Source organism: Dasypus novemcinctus, chromosome 20 (genome assembly GCF_030445035.2).
Source record: "Dasypus novemcinctus isolate mDasNov1 chromosome 20, mDasNov1.1.hap2, whole genome shotgun sequence".
Classification (NCBI taxonomy): Eukaryota; Metazoa; Chordata; class Mammalia; order Cingulata; family Dasypodidae; genus Dasypus; species Dasypus novemcinctus.
Genome location: NC_080692.1, coordinates 33,072,939 through 33,088,566, shown reverse-complemented (window position 1 = coordinate 33,088,566; position 15,628 = coordinate 33,072,939).

Below are 15,628 nucleotides of genomic sequence, written 5' to 3'. Positions count from 1 at the left end.
AAAAAGGTATAAAACTTACAAAAACTATTAGCTAAAAGGAAGCAGTAAGTCTTGCCACATATCTATAGTTATTTATTTTTTATAAGGATGCTAAGTACATGCAGTTGGGAAAGAAGTCTCTTCCCAATGGTTTTGGGAAAAGTGCATGTTTATATGCAGAAGAATGACATTAGATCCATACCTCACACCATATATAAAATTCAACTCAAAATAAATCAAAGACCTTTTAATTAAGAGCTAAAACTATAAACTCTTAAGAGATAAGATAGGGGCAAATCTTCATGACATTTTTTATTAGGTCATTTTTTTCAAAGTTTTTTCAAAATTAAAAACCTTTGATCATTGAAGGAAATTATCAAGAAAGTGAAAAAGACAACCTACAGAATGGGAGAAAATAGCTGCAAACTGTGGCAGTTTGATATTATTTATGAATTCCAAAAATAGATTTGACCACATCAGTAGGGTGTAATTTGAGTTAAGTCTCTGTCCCCTGGGTGGGCTGATATAAATGGAAACTCACTCAAGAAGACACACAGGGAAGTGGACATGGCTCAACTGATAGAGCGTCTCTACCATGTGGAGGGTCCAGGGTTCGATACCCAGGGCCTCTTGACCTGTGTAGTAAGCTGGCCCATATGCAGTGTTGCCGCACACAAGGAGTGCCGTGCCATGCAGGGGTGCCCCTGTGTAGGGTGCCCCATGTACTAGGAGTGCACCCTGCAAGGAGAACTGCCCCATGTGAAAAAAGTGCAGCCTGTCCGGGAGTGGTGACGCACACATGGAGAGCTGATGCAGCAAGATGACACAACAAAAAAGAGATGCAGTTCCCAGTGCCACCTGATAATGCAAGGGGATGCAGAAGAACATACACGATGGACACACAGCACAGAAAATGGGGGGGGGGGGGAGGGGGGAGGGAAGAGAAATAAATAAAATAAATCTTAAAAATAAAAAAAGAAGACACACAGTAGAAGGCACCAGAAGAAAGAGGGCTCCATAGACACAGCCGAGGAGAGAACTTCTGAGATCAGAAGAAGGTGGGCCAACAAAGCCTTAAGAGGAAGAAAGAAGGAGGGACCAGGCCTGCCATCTGACTTCAACATGTGGCAACTGATTTGGGAGAGAAAATACCTGTTATGGTACCTTGAGTTGGACTCTTTAGGGCCTTTTAACTATAAGCTTTTATCCTAAATAAAAACCCTTTATAGAAACCAACAGATTTCTGGTACTTTGTATCAGCAACTCTTTGGCTAATACACAAACCATATATGGATAAGGGTTTACTATCCAGAATACATAATAATCTCCTACAACTTGACAACAAAAAAGACAACCAACTAGAAAAATGGGCAAGGACTTGAATAGACTTTTCTCCAAGGAACACATAGAAATGACCAATAAACATGTGAAAAGATGCTTAACATTGTTAGCCATTAGGGAAATACAATTTAACCCATGATACTATACTACTATACACACCAGGATGGTTATTATTAGAACAGAAAATAACATGTGATGGAGAAGATGCAAAGATACTAGAACTCTGGGGCATTCTTGGTGGGAATGTAAAAATGGTGCAGCCACTGTGAAAACAATATAGCAGTTCCTCAAAAAATTAAATGGGATTTACATTTGACTTGACAATCCCACTTCTAGGTATATACCAAAAGAGAGCAAAAATAGCATTGCAAACAGTTACTTCTACACCAATGTTATGGAAGCATTATTCACAGTGGCCAAAACTGGAAATGGTGCAAATGTTTAGTAACAAATTAGTGGATAAACAAAATGTTGGTACATATACGTAATGGAATATTATACTGTCATAAGAAAATAATGAAGTTTTGAAGCACAATGCAACATGGAAGAAGTTTGGCGTCATGCTCACTGAAACAAGATACATACGGACAAAATTATATGGTATTGCTTATAAGAGACGACTCGAAATGAGCAAATTTGCAGACTTAGAAAGCAGAGTAGAGGTTATGGAGGAGGGTGGATTGTGGGATGGGAAAAGGAGGTGTGTTTGTAAATTTTTTTAATTAAAAAAATTTAAATGAAATTCAAAATTCTGTTCCTCAGTGATACTAACCACATTTCATGGGCTCAATAGCTAAATATGGCTGCTGGCTAATTGAACATTGTAGATATAGAACATCTCCATGGCTGCAAAATGTTCTATTGGACAGTGCTGGTCTAGAGCTTCATGAGTTTCATTCACTCAGGCTCAAAGCACTTCAGGGAGGTGCTCAAGGGCCACACTCAGTGGAGCAGCAGAATGCAATCTTCTCCAGATCTGGAGTCCTGGACTTTCTCCTCTCCATCCTCCCCACCCCTAATCCAGCCTACCCTACCCCCACCAAGCACAAAAGTCTGTCATCTTTAATATGTGCCCTTTAATATTGTGTTTTAGTCAACTGCATTCTAAAGAGCTGAAAGCAAAGTGGTGTGTGAAGAAATGCATGGAGAGCTTTTATGAGACTGGCCTGGAAATGGTGCAGTTCATTTCTACTCACATTACTTCTTTCAGACTTCAGTCAGATGATCACAGCCAGCTGTTTGGGAGGCTGGGAAAAATAATTTTTCTCTGTGTCCAGAATGATGAGGACACCATGGAATTTATGGTAGAACATGTAAGATGGAAAGTACTTGGCAACATTTCAATTAAAAGAAACCAATTATTGTAACAGAAAGAAGTTTCTGAGTTTAGAGAATGCTATAGCCTACCACTGGTATAAGTTTATTTCATTTTGCCCTTACATCAATCTTGAAAATTCATTCCATTTTCCAATTCTTTGTGAATTCTTAAAAATTTACATTTAAGCTAAATGTCATCACACGTATAAAGCCAGAATTAACCCCCCGCTATTGCATTTGTAGTTTCCTCATCTATATTTCCAGTGTATTTTGTTCGTAAGTTCTGTTTTAGCTCCTAGAATACAGCATAGTAATTATTTATATTTGTTCTAGGAGTTGGGTGTGTTCCTTGAACTATAAATAAAATTATTTCTATAGATCATATTTCATTGATAAAAATACTTGACATAGAAGGAACTAATTAAATAAGTAATAAAGAATGGCTAAACTATATAAATTCTTTTCTAGCAATTTACATACAAAACCAAAGATATTTATATCCAGATGATATGGCTCAGGAGAGATGAAAGTACAAATTAGCGGAAAACAATCTCTCTCATATTTGCATGTTTAAATGCCTGACTTCATCCTCTTAGTCATTACCACAAATATAAAATTACAGCTGGTGTCAAGGATAAATGGATTCCTTTAGTGTGTACTCTGAAAATTATCTAGTAACTGACTGAAATTAGTAACAAATGTGTTCATGAAGCTTGGTAAGCTTGTATCCCTTAATAGAACTCTTTGGTTTGATACCGGAATTACAATATAAATAGAATGATCTATCCTTTCATGAAGATATCTGAAACTTTCTCACATGGCAGAATTTTGACTGTATCTTCTGGAATTACAATGAAAGCATATAGAGAAAGCATCAGAAATGGATGTCAATCTGCAGCTGTTTGACTACAAAGCTTTCAGTGAGGCGCAACACTAGAAATATTTTTAAAGAAATGCTAACTGGAATGGAGATTTCCTTTCTGGTAGTGACAGCTGGAGAATTCATATTGGGAATGCTGGGAAATGGGTTCATTGGACTGGAGAACTGCATCGAATGGGTCAAGAATCGGAAGTTCTCATCAACGGATTTTATCCATACCAGCTTGGCTAGAGCCAGAATCATTCAACTGCGGGTTATGCTAGTTAATTCACTTATAAGGGTTCTGTTTCCTCATGTATATGCTACCAATAAACTAGTAAAACTTGTTCATATTCTCTGGGAAATAACTAATCACTTAACTATCTGGTTTGCCACCTGCCTAAGCATTTTCTACTTCCTTGGAATAGTCAATTTCTCCAACTTCTTTTTCATTTGGCTGAAGTGGAGAATGAACACTGTGATTTCTGTGCTTTTCCTGGGGTCTTTGTTCTTTCTGTCCGTTAATCTTTTAATTCATGATGTCCACAGGGAGCTGTGTTGAATGGCTATAGAGTACATGAAAGAAACAGGACTTTGAATTTAGATGTAAGTGAATTTTTCTATCTTAAAGGCCTTATTCTGCTTACTTTTACTTATTTTACCCCCTTTGTTCTGTCCCTGACCTCTTTGCTCCCATTATTTCTGTCCTTGGTGAGACACACCAAGAATTTGCAGCTCATGGGCTCTAGGGACCCCAGCACAAAGGCCCATAAAAGGGCCATGAAAGTGGCGACAACTTTCCTCCTCCTCCTCTTTTATTTTTTCTACCTTAGTATCAACTTGGATTGTTCTTAAGGTACAGAGATATCAGGTCGTGATGTTTACCGTGGTGATATCAACTACCTTTCCCTCAGGCCACTCATTTATTATTATTTTTGGGAAAACCAAGCTGAGACAGGTTGCTTTGAGACTACTGTGGCAGCTTAAATTCTAGGAAAGCAAAACCTTTGGCTTCACAGAGAGAACTTGAAGAAACTTTCTGTATGTTAGTGGAAGATACAATAGAAGATCTTATAGGTTAATTATCAGTTCCAACATTTCTTTCATTGACTTCTTTTAGATGTTGATAAAAAGCCCTGAAATTTCCTGTACAACATAATCATATGCTGTCACAGTCACCTGATATATTTGATTAAATGAAATAACTTTTCTGTAATATCACTTGCTGATAACAAAGAATGTTTGAGACTTTGAAGAAGAAAAGCTATAAAACAAATATAAAGGAATACGAATATATGTATATGTGATATATAATGCAAACTGAGTAACTGTATATGAAATCACAGTCATTGGAAAAAGGAAAGGAAAATAGTAAGGTAATTTCTTAGAACTGAATATAAATTCCAAACTAGATTACAAAAAAGAATTGTAAAATGTTAAATGTATTACAAATTTAGGAATCTGATGTTACTAATTTTGGAAAGGATAGGAAATAATGATAAAACTACTTGGCCAACAGTTTGGTTTAATTTGAATAAGGTGACAGTGTATATCCTAAGACCCAGGAATTGTATTCCTATTTATATGCTCTAGAGAATCTTTGTTACATGTGTACCAGGATACGTATACAATGATGTACATATTACTATTGTTCTTAAGAGCTAAAATGAGAAAACACCCAAATGTCTATCAGTAATAAAATGGATCGATTATGGTTTAATTATATAATGGAATACTATATAGCAATTAAAATGCACAAACTAGAACATGTTTACAATTCTATCTTAGGTAACAAGAAAATTGTGATGGTTAGGCTCATGTGTCAACTTGGCCAGATAATGGTGCTTGGTTGCTTGGTCAAGCAAGTACTAGCCTAATTGTTACTGTGAGAACATTTCCTGGAAGTAAATCACCAGTAAATTGATTGTATTTATGGCTGATTACATCTACAATCAACCGAGGAGATTGTCTTCAGCAATTAGAGACATCTCATCCAATCAGCTGAAGGCCTTAAAAGGAGAAGTGATGATGTCAGCAGCTGGAAGAAAGAATTTCCATTTCTACTTCAGCCAGCCAACCTAGAGAATTGCCAAAACCTTCATTGACGTTTCCAGCTTGCAATCTTCCTTACTGAAGTAACATCTACCACATAAAGTTCCCTCATTTAGATGCTATTGTCATCACCATCATTGCCATGACCATCATTATGGCTACCAGCACAAAAGTGCATCTTACTTAATGACTTATATTTGGAAATTTCTACATTCATATCTTGGACAATGTCTAAGTAATTTCTTAAGGTATAGCATTGTGAGTAACTTACTTTAATAATAAACAAAGTTTGGGTCAAACAACATGTTTAGAAATTGTGTATATTTTAGCTTAAAATGCACTACTTGAGCAAATGATTTATGGATTTTCTTAAACTCAGAGATATAATAGAGGATAAGAAAGATTTAGTTTTCCAACTGTATGAAATTCCTTTAAAGTGAACTTTTTTGTGCACAATTTCTTATTTCTAAAGAGAGAACTTTAGAAGTCAGTGGATCAAAGAGGAACAATCCCTCACATCTATCTCATACATGGGGGAGATATTATCCTAAGAGAGAAGCAGAATAAAGGACTACTTAAAAATTAAGCCATGCCATATGATGTTGGTGCTGTGACTGATGTACTGTGTCTTATTTATTTGAATGGAATTTTGAGATCAAGTCATGCTTCTTGAATTTCCCCATAATTAGTGCCTGTGGCAAGGACCTTACAATGAACTAGTGTTCATCCAAGAAAAGCTATTAATGTCACATCCATTGTCTGTTAGTTCTATTCTGTGACCAAAGTGTTGGGAAAAGAAGGAGATTGTTACTACTTTCTTGTTTATACTAAAAATAAACAGCTTTTTAAAAAGAGCTTGCTGTTATTAGTATAGGCATAACTTTATTGTGGATTGGGTTCCAGAACACCACAATAAAGTGAATATAGCAATAAAGTGAGTCACATGAATTTTTTGGTTTCCCAGTGCCTATAAAAGTTAAGTTCACACTACACTGAAGTCTTTTAAGTGTGAATAGCATTATGTCAAAAAACAATGTACCAAAAAAAAAAACTATATACATATCTTAATTAAGAAATATTTTATTGCTAAAAAAAGCTAACCACCATCTGAGCCTTCAGTGAGTAATAATCTTTTTGCTGGTGGAGTGTCTTGCCTCAATGTTGATGGCTGCTGACTGATCAGGGTGGTGGTTGCTGAAGGTGGGGTGGCTGTGACAATTTCTTAAAATAAGACAGCAATTAAGTTTGCCACATTGATTGACTCTTCATTTCATGTATTATTTCTCTGTAGCATGTGATGCTGTTTGATTAGCATTTTAACCCTAGTAGAACTTTAAAAATTGGAGTCAGTCTTCTCAAATGCTGCGATTGCTTTATTAATTAAGTTTATTTAATGTTCTAAATCCTCTGTTGTCATTTCAATGATGTTCATAGCATTTGCACCATGAGTAGATTTCATCTCAAGAAACCACTTTATTTACTCCTCCATAAGAAACAACCCATTCAAGTTTTATCATGAAATTACAGCGTTTCAGTCACATCTTCAGTCTCTATTTCCAGTTCTAGTTCTCTTGCTATTTCTACCACATCTGCAGTGACTTTCTGCACCGAAGTCTTGAATGTCTCAAAGTTATCCATGAGGGTCAGAATCAACTTCTAAACTCCTTTTCATATTACTATTTTAGCCTCCCCAAATGAATCACAAATGTTCTTAATGGCATCTAGAATAGTGAGTCTTTTCAAAATGGTTTTCAATTGACATAGCCCAGATCCATTAGAAGAATCACTGTCTACAGCAGCTATGGCCTCATGAAGACTTTCTCTTTCACTTGAACATTAGAGGCCATTGTAGGGTTATTAACTGGCCTAATTCCAATATTGTTCCATCTCAGGGAATAGGGAGGCTTGAGGACAGGTAGAGGGATGGGGATTAGCCTGTCAGTGGAGCATTCAGATCACACACAGCATTTACCTAAGTTTGCCATCTCATATGGGCATGACTTATGGCACCCCAAAACAATTACAATAGTAATATCAAAGATCACTGATCACATGTCACCATAGCAGATATAATAATAATGAAAAAGTGTGAGAATTACCAAAATATGACAGAGACATGAAGTGAGAATATGCTGTTTAACAAATGGTGCCAATAGATTTGCTTAATGTAGTGTTGCTGCAAACATTCAATTTGTAAAAAACTGCAATATATACAAAGATCAATAAAGCAAAGTGCAATAAAGCAAAGTATGCCTGTATTTTCATTCAGTTTCTCCATAGTAGATGATTTATAGAAAGAAAGTCAAAGTTTGTTTCTATCGTCTAAACAATAATACTTAAAAGTTGATCAATCATGGTTAAAAACTTAGTAGAGAGATTTAACAAACTATTGGACACAGTTGAAGAAAGAATTAGTTAATTAGAATATAACCACCCAGAATAAAGCATAAATAGACAAATAGTCAAAGAGATGGAAAATATAATCTAGAGGATTAGAGACACTGAGTCTACACTGAGAAATTTTTACATATTTATGGAGTTCTTAAAAGAGAGATCATGGACAGAGGCAATATTGCTGAGGATTTCCCAAACAGATAACCTGTATCAATCTATTGATAAGAAGCCAACAAACCCCAGATAGCATAATTAAATATAAATCCTATTATAAACATTGCAGGAAACCAAAGACCAAGAGAAAATCTCAAAAGTAGCCAGAGAAAAAAGATACATTATGGTCAAAGTAATAGCTATTTGGGAGTGGATGTGACTCAAGCAGTTGAGTGCCTTCCTCCCACATGGGAGGTCCCAGGTTCAGTTCCTAGTGCCTCCTGAAGAAAAAAAAAGTCAATGAGCAGACAATGAGCAAAAACCGAGCAGACAAGGAGCAAAAACCAAGCAGACAATGAGTAAAAACAATGAGTAGACAATGAGTGGAGACAATGAGCAACAACAACAACAACAACAACAACAACAACAACAATGAGCAAAACAACCAGCAAAAAACAATGAGTAAAGAGATGAGGGAGCCATCTCGGGATGGAGGTAAGTAATAGCTATTTGAATGACAGCTGATTCTGAGAGAAAAATGAAGGCTAGAATTCAGTGGAATAATATGTTCAGTGTGCTTTAAAAGAAAAACAGATATTTCATCAATGGGAATTCAAAGTTATATTCTTCAAGTAGGAGAAAAATTATTTCAAATTGGAGATGATAAAAAGAATGAAAATGAATGTAAAGAATAAATATGTGGGTAATTCTAAGAGAATGTTCACAGTTCATAAAATGTTTTCTAGGGTTAAAATATATAATGAATAAAATGAGAATAATAGCATATGATTGGAGATGAAGGTGAAAGTGTTAAATACAGCTGAGTCATTTTTTAAACTTTTCATTGTCTGTGAAGAGGGTCAGAATATCATACACAATGACCCTGTAATGCTATATCTAGGTATATGCCTAAGAGAAATGCATCAGAGGAATGTAAAATAATAGTTACAATGGCATTATTCACAAATTACTTCCATTAAGGGCTCTTGCTTAGATTGCATGACCCAGCCTGGGTCTTAATCCTCTTACTGGAGTCCTATATAAATAGGGGAGTGAAAAACCTGCAGATACAGAAAGAAGACTGCAGAGACAGATAGAAACCCAGAAACTGAGAGAGAAAGCCCCAGGAGCCAGATGATGAGAGGAAGCCACTTTAGCCAGAAGCTGAAAGTAACGAGGCCAGGAGGAGAGGGAAGAGAGAAGCCTATGCTGCCCGTCGTGCCCGCCACGTCCCTAATCACCCGCAGTTGAAGCTCAGGGAAAAGGATCTCCTCATGATGCTTTGATTTGGACACTTTCATCATCTCAGAACTATAATCTTTTATCCTAATAAATTCCCATTATAAAGGTCTACCCATTTCTTGTATATCGTATTGGCAGTCTTTAGGAAACTAAAACAAATCCAGAGAAAAGCAACTCAAACAGGCTCAGACGTACACAACTGACAAGTCCAGGGATGAAGCAGCTTCATATATGGCTGGATTTAAATGAACAAGTGACATCTCTGGTGAAGCCCAAATTAAATCTTGGGAAATCGCCATACTTGTTTTCAACCTCTATAGTAAAAATAGAAAGAATCCTGTCACATAACAGCACTCTCCAATGAACCCAGTGTTCATCACTTGTCGTTAGACTCTCTATAATACCAGTTTATAAATTTACAGGCCTCGTAAACTGTGTTAGGAAGAATAATGACCCCTCAAAATGCTCACATCCTAATATCTAGAATCTGTGAATATTTATGTTACAAAGCAAGGGGAAAATTAAGGTGGGAGATGGAATTAAGTTTATTAATCTGACCTTGGGGAAATAATTTTGGATTATCTGAGTGGTTCCAATGTAATTGCAAATGTTCTTTTAAGTGAAAGAGGGACTAGAGTCAGAGTTAGAGTCAGAGAAGGAGATGTGCCAATGGAAACAGAGATTGGAGTGAAGTATTGCTTATAAGATGGCAATAAGCTAAGGAATGTAGGTATCCTCCAGAAGATGAAAAAGGCAAGGAAATGGATTCTACCCTAGGTCCTCCAGAAGGAATTCATTCCTGCTGACAGCTTGATTTCAACCCAGTGATACTCATTTCAGACTTATGACCTTCAGAACTGTAAGATAATAAACTTGGGTTGTTTTAAGACACCAAATGTGTGGTAATTTGTTATAGCAACAATAGGAAACTAATATACTTTCTTATGAAAAACCCACTGCATTTTTCATCATAAATAACTTCCATATTCATGAATTATCCAAACACATGATTCTGATCATGGCTTCTTTGTATAAACTGTTTCTGAAAAGTACTGTACACGTACAGAACATGTATTCATCCATCCACTGCAGTCTATTGGCAGATCACTGCAAATCAGAAAGCATATTCACCATGTCCAAGAATATATTTATTTCTACAAATTGAACTGACAGTATGACTTGTACACCTACCTATTTTACTGTTGTGAAATTTATCTGTAAATTTGACCATACTCAGTTTCAAAAATTCCATTGCATGGCAATTATGATTTCCAATATTATATGTTGTGTCCCCACTATCATGCAAGGATACAGTCAGCACCAAGAGTTCCAGCTGCTGATCACTGAGATAATTTCTAAGATAACTGTGCAAGGGGCAGGATAAGGCTGAGGGTAACCAGCTATGAAAATTAGGAGAGAAAGTGTGAGTGGAAAACAGGATGTGATTCAAATACAAATACAAAAATACATGCCTTCTGAAAACTGAGAGAATAATAAACAGAAACATTCAGGGTCACAGAAGCAATCAGTCTAGGACTTTCCAGCTCTAAGAACTCTAAACTTTGACTATCCAACTCAATATTCCACTGCCTTCTGCTCTTATCAACCCAAGAATTTCTATGTTCAGTCACATAAACCCAAATTATGTGGAAGACATACAGATTACCTGTTGATCATCCAGTCAGGTTAAATACCTATATACAGGAAAGAAAAGATCGAGTAAAGCCATCATGATTTTTGTGCTCTTATCTTAAGAATACCCTAGAAGCCATTAGGAATTATAAGTAAATGAAACGAAGGGGGCAAGGTAGAATGCTAAAGAACCAGTAATTTAGATGGCTATGATTTCTATTCTCTCCATTGATCTTTACATTTAAATAATGGAGCCATAATACTTCCCCTAGTAGGTACATAAAAGCAAGCCCTCAGCCATAGCACACATCTTAAACAATTACTCTGTAATTCTATGGATTTCCTTTTAAACTGCTTATCTCTCCTAAATTTTCTTTTTTATATTTCACTTTGAATTCTAGTTTTGATATTTTTCCTTTATTTAATTGATTTACTATCTTCTAGAAAAGGCTTATGATCATCTTTCCAGGTCTCTGCACCCTTCTCTGGTATTACCACAAAATGAATCTAAAGGAGTAGATGTAGCTCAAATGGTTGAGCACTTGCTTCCCATGTATGGGGTCTCTGGTTTGATCCCCAGTACCTCCTAAAAAAAACCCAAACAAATGAAAAACCAACTCACACTGGGGAGTGCCTGCTTTCCATGTACTGGGTTCAATCCTTGATACCAGAATAAAAAAAATAAAAAAATAAAAAATCTACACTGGAGGTTCTTAACCAGGTCTCCTTGAAAGATTTCAGGGGGTCTGTGAGCTTGAATTGAAAACAATCAACTTATTATTTTTATTTTCTCTGACCTCTAACTGAAATCTAGCATTTCCTTCACTTATGAATGTATGCAATAAATTACAGTAGCATTCATTGCATATCACATCACAGGTGGTGCATATCTTAAAAAATTGCATATGCTCATCCAAACTTCCTAATTATGGTAGTTGTTAGACCTGATGCTAGTTGAGTGTCATAAAACTATCTGCCACTACATTCTGAGAAGGGGCCCATGGTTTTCATTTGTCTGGCAAAAAAGGTTAAGAACCCCTGATCTACACAGAAGCCCCCCATCTCATAATTTATACAGGCAAGTCCTCAACCTCTCTTTTGGGAGTTGGAGTTTCAAAAAAAGCTGGTATTTGGATTCAAAGACTCAAGCCTCAGTGCAAAAGAAAATTGCAAATCAGTGCAAGTTATCCTTTCTTATATTTGCATGTTAATCAAATGGAATTCAGCCTTTCAATCATCATCACTCATAATGCAAAACTGTTTGATGAGAATGAAAAATTTATATGTGGATACTAATGTTTGTGCTCACAACATGTCTGAGGGATTTATAGATCAAAACTGTCCAATCAAGCATAATATATGTGCCACACTGGGAGACAGGGAGCTATGAAGATATAAAGCACCCTACCGACTATATCTTTAGGGATTAGGATTTTTCTCTTTTCAGATATTTCAGTTGAATTGAGGAATATGTTATGGAACATAGAATTAGGAGAATTTATGAAATGAAATTTTTGGAATATTTTGATTGTTTCCATAAACTACTTTAGCTGGCTAAAGAATCAGATTTCCTTGTGTCACTTTCTCCTTACATATTCATCTCCAGAATTTGTTGGTTTTGTAGAATCTATATATATTTTTAATACTCAAGCTTATAACACTGTTGTATTACAAGGACAAACTTGAAAACCCTCCACTATTTTCCTTTGGACATGGGTCAGTCATTCAAACCTCTTGTTTTCCAATTTTTGTGTATTTGTTAGTGAATATATCAATATTTTGGTCTGAGCCCATCCTTAGTATCCATTCCCTTTCATATTCCTAGCCATGTGTTGATATAATATTTGACAAGTCTTACAATCATTTTGGAGTGCATTTTATCTTTTCACACATAACACCTTGTAATTTACCGTTTGGGGTTTGCTGAGCATTGAGTATGATTATTGGTTGGAAAAAAAAAGAGGTGGTAGAGATTCCTTTGCAAGGCTATTACCTCAGGGGAGGTCATTATAGGTTCTTGAGGCTTCTTCTGGCAAAGGAACCTTGGCAGAAGTTAGGGGTTCAAGGCCCTCAAATTCTTTGGACTCTGCCCATATATCCCTGTGAAGTTAGGTCATAGATTAGAAGATCATCTCACTTCTGATATCAATTTCAAATTCAGAGGTTGCCATGACCATTCTCAGGTTTGATAATTCACTAGGAAGATTCACAGAACTCACTGAAAGCTATTATAATCATAGTTATGATTTATTACAGTGAAAGGATGCAGATTAACATCAGCCAAGGGAAGAGATACATGAGGCAATGTTCAAGAACATTGCATGCATGCAGCTCCCAGTTGTCCTGTCCCTGTGGAATCATGGACAGTGCTAACTTTACCAGAAAAAATGTGTGACAGTATGCATGGAGCATTGCTAACCAGGGAAGCTCACTCAAACTTTGATGTCTAGAGTTTATATTAGAGCTCAGCCACATAGAATTGATTAGCTGCCTACACTGCTGACCTCAGCAGGCAGCCCCTCTGAATTTCAAGTTGATGGTGCCTGACCCAAAGCCTCCACCCTAAATCACATGGTTAGACTATCTAGTATGGCCCAAAGCCCAGATAAACAAAGACATTTTATCCTGGAGGACATTCCAAGGGCTTAGAGATTATCCCCCAGGAGCCAAAAACACCGGCTATACCTCTCTTTGGGCAAATTCTTTACTACATAGTCCCGGTCCCAATTTCTTGGCTCTCACACCTTTTCCATCAGTGCCCTTCCTTTAATATGGGAGATGTTCAAGACTGTGAATTTAATTTTCAATGTGATTCTTCTACTTTAGGCTTTGGCAGGGTTCTGGTTTTCAGAAATTTTAGTCTCTCTTCCACACGAGATAAGGTTTCTTTTCCCTGGAACTTACACTGGAAACTTAAAGCACTGAAACCACCATTTTCTTTCCCCAAAATTTCCAGCAAACTTAGAAGCAACTCACCAACTCCATTATATTTTTTATTTTCGCTAGAATGTTCTATGACAGCAACTACTTGGTTTCCTAGAGCCTTGGCTTATATAGGCACTTGATTACAGATGTTGACAGGTGATAATTTAAGTATCAGTTGTATCATTGCATGCCATGGATACAAGTGTCCCATTTTCCATTGAATGCATTTAAGCCTAAGCATATGAGGAAACTAATTCCAAATAATTCATATCCAGTTCAGAGAACATATCTTAAAGGTTTGGTTTCCTGGAACTATTTCCAGTTCTAATCATCTGTATCAGGGTTTAATCCGGGAAGCAAAATCACTATGATTGACATGGAAAAAGGGGTTTATGATAGTGATTAGGCCTCATACAATTGTGAAGATGCCTATTATGGAAAGCTTTGCCTTTGCCACTGGTTGTGGGTCAGAAGGCAAGGAGGTCACAGTGCTAACCTTAGGAAGAAAGTCTGGATGTAAAGCAGAAGAGACCAGGGTAAACTAGAGCCAGCAATGACAAATTGTATACCTTGAGGAAAAACCATAACCCTTGTCTGTTTCTTACAAACTCTAACATCAGTGATGCAGGTAACATGAAGAAGAAGCTGGTGCCCTTTGCCATAGGACTTCACAGTCCTCCAGCCCAGAACATCAAGAAGCTGAAGTAGACAATCCACTTGGAACTAAAGAAGTGGCCAGTCTGACTGCTGCTCCACGCTAGCAAAGTCTGCCAGCAAATCAGTGATAACATGCTGAAGCTGCAGCAATCCAACCTCCCTACACAGACCTTCTGAGTATAGGGCTGTAGCTTCACTCCTGCCTTTCAAATCATGCGCAATTTTTTTCTTGTGTCAATCCTGATCTGGCGTCAAAGAAGGCAATTCTGGGAAACATAGTTCCAGCTTAGCAAATCAGACAAAGTAGAGCCTCCTGCCTCATTACCTAGTTTTCTTCTAAGTGGCTTTTTATTTTAACTTTTAGTGTTGTCATCTAGAAACTCTATCAGTGTTTATTTTGAGATTAGGGAAGATCCAAAATCTATGTTGTCACTGCTACCACCATCTTCCCAGAATGCCCCAAAGCCCCACTTTTCAAAGGTGAGATTTTGCCATCAATAGGTCACGACCGTGTCTGAGGGACGAATATCAAGTGATGAAACTTAACCACTAGAGGCAAGATTGACCTGCTTATAATCATGGGAGTTTTCTGGCCAGTGGGAAGATTTTTCAATATATTTCAATCATAGTGCCCTTAACACTGATATAGTTGGGTATCCACAGTTTTCTACTTATAAGATTTAACCTTGAAAATGGTTTTGGCTGTGCAGCTCTGCAGTTCTAAGGAATAATTTTTTTAAAAGCACAATTCCAGAAAGTTCTGCTTTTTCAGTCTTTAATCTAGTTGGAAAAGTTCAGGATACAAACCTGAGCCAAACTGTACCCCTACCCACAGAAAGTGGTTTCAGTAATGAATATTACAGACAAATGCCAAATTATAAATATATAAAACATTTTTACATGTCATTCTTATGTCACGCTTGAGCCTTACATAAGTCTAGATTCAATTTGCTTATCATTTTATTTTCTTAGATTAGGAGTTTCTTTTTAATACTAGTTAGAACAAACAGCCCTCTGCACACCCATACCACTACTTTGCTACTACTGCTATTGCTTCTCATTCTACAATTGTAATTA